This window comes from Ovis canadensis, chromosome 11 (assembly GCF_042477335.2).
Source record: "Ovis canadensis isolate MfBH-ARS-UI-01 breed Bighorn chromosome 11, ARS-UI_OviCan_v2, whole genome shotgun sequence".
NCBI classification, from domain to species: Eukaryota; Metazoa; Chordata; class Mammalia; order Artiodactyla; family Bovidae; genus Ovis; species Ovis canadensis.
In genome coordinates, this window is record NC_091255.1 from 48635892 (window position 1) to 48639899 (window position 4008).

The 4008-nt window shown below is 47.2% G+C and overlaps 1 pseudogene; it reads right to left on the reverse strand.

Annotated features, from left to right (window-relative positions):
- Positions 1-512: 512 nt before the first annotated feature.
- On the reverse strand, positions 513-1645 carry LOC138414697 (secretory carrier-associated membrane protein 2 pseudogene; annotated as a pseudogene).
- Between the last annotated feature and the right edge of the window lie 2363 nt (positions 1646-4008).

Genomic DNA, 4008 nt, shown 5'->3' on the forward strand with positions numbered 1-4008 from the left:
GTGATCTGAGGAAGAGCCCAGACTGCAGCTCATCTAAAGGGGAGCCCTTAGGAGGCTCCCAAAGTCTGAGCAGGAGGGAAGGGCAGGACTGTGGAAGTCACAGGCTGGGTCCATGAAGCCAGATTCTGGTCAGGCCTGCTGGGGAGGAGTGGAATCTCAGGACTCCAGCAGAAATAAAACCCCAGGTGGTTGGGCCCAGGACAGCCAGTGATCCCAAGTGTGTATGTTTGTGTTTGTATGTGTGTGAGTACACATGTGTATCTGTGTATGGGAAGAAGAGAACTTCAGTCCCACTGCTTCCAAAGAGATAAAAAAGTCCTATCAAACCACCACCAGAGAAGAAAAGACAGCTCTTTTTTTCCCTCTCTCTTGCGTAAAAAAAAGTTCCTGTCTCTCCCTCCCCTTTCCTCAGGTGGAAGAGAGAGATGATTGCTGAGGGAGGAAGAAGAGCCATGGGCAAGACCCTCCCCAGGTCTGTGCTGGGCATACCCAATAGTTAGGGCACCCATGGAAAGTGCAGCTCAGAAGGTAGGTGAGAGAGAAGGCCAGGGCAGAGGGCGGACTCAGGAGGACTAATTCCCCTGGAACGCTCCTTGGGCAGCAGATGAGGCAGCACTGCAGAAGGTCCTGCTACTGAAGATGCCCTGGGAAAACTCCTCCTGGGCCTGCTGGAAGCTGGCCCCCGTCCTGCGGTACAGGGAGTGCACCCGCTTCAGGAGGAAGAGTGAGAGCACGGCACAGAGGGTGAAGAAGCCACCCACCACCATCATGATGACTGACACAGCCAAGTTGTGCTTCATCGTAGACAGGGCTGCAATCCAGCCACTGTCCCCAAAGCTAGGGATGCCGATCCACTGGATAATGTAGATTTGACAGAAAAATACAAAGAAGAACACGAAGAAGCTGAAAGAGTTGTCAGACCTGAAAGCCTTATAGGTGGGTCGATACCAACAAAGGAAGGCACAGCGGGTGAAGATCACAAACCACAGGATGGGAGGCCAAAGTCTACTCCCCTGGAGGTGTTGACTAAGAACCAGGTCAGGCAGGCAAGCAGATTCAGAAACAGTGTCACTGAATGCAGCATCCAGAGATAGGAGAGCATCCTGCATATCCGGTGGTAGTCGGCAGGGATCTCTGTGGAGAAGTCCTGATAGAAGCAGGGTTTGACAGGGCAGCACACAGGCAGGGGCGGCCGGTTGTTCTCTCTGGCATGTAAGTTGGCCACCGTGTTCTGAAGCTCCCGCTCCTTCCGTTCCAGCTCGGCCGCTTTCCTGTCCAGTTCTTCCTGCTGCCGGAGCAGGCTTGCCTGGGCTGCAGAGGCCACAGCCTGGGGGGTTGGCTGGGTGGGCTCCACTGAGGGTTGGAAAACTGCCGGCTGCGAGGGCCCGGGCATCTGTGAGACAGGAACCGTCGTCGCTGCATTTGTCTCTGAGAAAGGGTTGAATTCAGCCAGGCCTCCTTGTGGGGCATTGGTCAGCTGGGTCACAGAGGGATCCTGGAAGGGGTTTACGTCCACTGGGTCCGTGAAGGGATTGGTGTCGAAGGACGACATGGCGGTCGGGGGCCGATGAGCGAGCTCCGAGAGCACTTCTGCCTCCGGGCACCCAGACCCAGCGGCGCTCTCCGTGCAGACCCTCCACTTCCGGGAGCGAGGCACTATGTAATCTTATCGTTTATATGAAAGAGCTATGTAGACCATAAAACACCAACAGTTTTAAGGCTCTGTATTAGCTTTGTGGTGGTGGTGGTTGCTCAGTCATTCCTCCTTTGTGGGCCTGTGATAAACAATGGAGTAATTCTACACAGCTAGGAATCCAGCGCTTTCACCATAATTTGCATTATTGTTGTTCACTCAGTTGTGTCCGATTCTTTGTGACACCATGGATTGCAGCACGCCAGGCTTCCCTGTCCTTCACCATCTCCCAGAGCTTGCTCAAACCCATGTCCATAGCGTCGGTGATGCCGTCCAACCATCTCATCCCGTCATCCCCTTCTCATGCCTTCAATCTTTCCCAGCATCAGGGTCTTTTCCAGTGAGTCAGTTTTTTGCATCAAGGGGCCAAAGTATTGAAGCTTCAGCTTCAGCGGGAGTCCTTCCAGTGAATATTCAGGGTTGATTTCCTTTAGCGTTGACTGGTAATTTGCATACATTCTATCAATAAACTTTTATTTACTATAGGTCCAGTGTTCAGTAGTCTCGGTCCCTGTCACCAGGAAAGGCCCAGACTAGTGTCTGAGACAAATAAACACTGCAATTAAGTGCCGTTGTGACTTAGATAGTAGCTCTGTCCTTTGGATGTTTAGGTGGTAGATTTGAGGTAAGATTTCAGAAGACAGGCAGAGGAAGAATTATACTGCCTCGACACACAAAAAGCTTAAAATGAAACAATAAGCATCACCATTCTTTTTTTTTTTACCACTGTTATTGTGAAATATAACATGCATACAGAAAAGTGCATTAAACACTAATTTACTGTTTAACATAATTATCAAACATCTGAAATACCCACCACACAGTGAAGAAATAAAATATTTCTACCATCCTCAAAATCCACCCCTTTACCATGTGCCTGTCCCTGATCTTATCATTCCTCCAGAGGAGGAATGATAATAATTATTTCCTGCCTTTTCTTAGAGTTTTATCACCAAAGTTGGATCCCTAAACCATAAAGTTTCTCTGTTTTTGAACATAATGGAATCAGAATGAATATACTCTTTTATGCCTTGATTCTTTCTAAAGATTACTCTCACATAGAGTTAGTTCACTTATACTTTTGCTATATAGTATCAGTTCAGTTCAGTTGCTCAGTCATGTCCGACTCTTTGTGAACCCATGAATCACAGCACGCCAGGCCTCCCTGTCCATCACCAACTCCCGGAGCTCACTCAAGCTCACGTCCATCAAGTCCATGATGACATACAGCCATCTCATCCTCTGTCATCCCCTTCTCCTCCTGCCCCCAATCCCTCCCAGCATCAGAGTCTTTTCCAAGGAGTCAACTCTTCGCATGAGGTGGCCAAAGTATTGGAGTTTCAGCTTCAGCATCAGTCCTTCCAATGAACCCAGGACTGATCTCCTTTAGGATGGACTGGTTGGATCTCCTTGCAGTCCAAGGGACTCTCAAGAGTCTTCTCCAAAACCACAGTTCAAAAGCATCAATTCTTTGGCACTCAGCTTTCTTCACAGTCCAACTTTCACATCCATACATGACCACTGGAAAAACCCATAGCCTTGACTAGATGGACCTTTGTTGACAAAGTGATGTCTCTACTTTTCAATATGCTGTCTAGGTTGGTCATAACTTTCCTTCCAAGGAGTAAGCGTCTTTTAATTTCATGGCTGCAGTCACCATCTGCAGTGATTTTGGAGCCCCCCAAAATAAAGTCTGACACTGTTTCCACTGTTTCCCCATCTATTTCCCATGAAGTGATGGGACCAGATGCCATGATCTTCGTTTTCTGAATGTTGAGCTTTAAGCCAACTTTTTCACTCTCCTCTTTCACTTTCATCAAGAGGCTTTTTAGTTCCTCTTCACTTTCTGCCATAAAGGTGGTGTCATCTGCATATCTGAGGTTATTGATATTTCTCCCTGCAATCTTGATTCCAGCTTGTGCTTCTTCCAGCCCAGGGTTTCTCACGATGTACTCTGCCATTATATAAATATACCACAGTTTGTTTATCCATTCTATTGTTGGGGAACACTAAAGTTGTTTCTGTTTTGACTGTTACAACATCCTACTAAGTAAAATTCTTTATATACCATGTGATGCATATGTTCACAAGTTTTTCTAGAGTTTATACCTAGCAGTCAAATTTTGGGGTTATAGGGTATGTCAGTGTTCCATTTGTAATGATGAACTGCTATTCAAAGAGTTTGTACTAATTTATCTTCCCAATGATAGTGTATGGAAGTTCTCGTTGTTTCAGATACTTACCAACATTTGGTATTGTGAGACCTTTAATCCTTTTCCACACTGGTAATTGAGTAAATAGTATCTCCTGGAGAT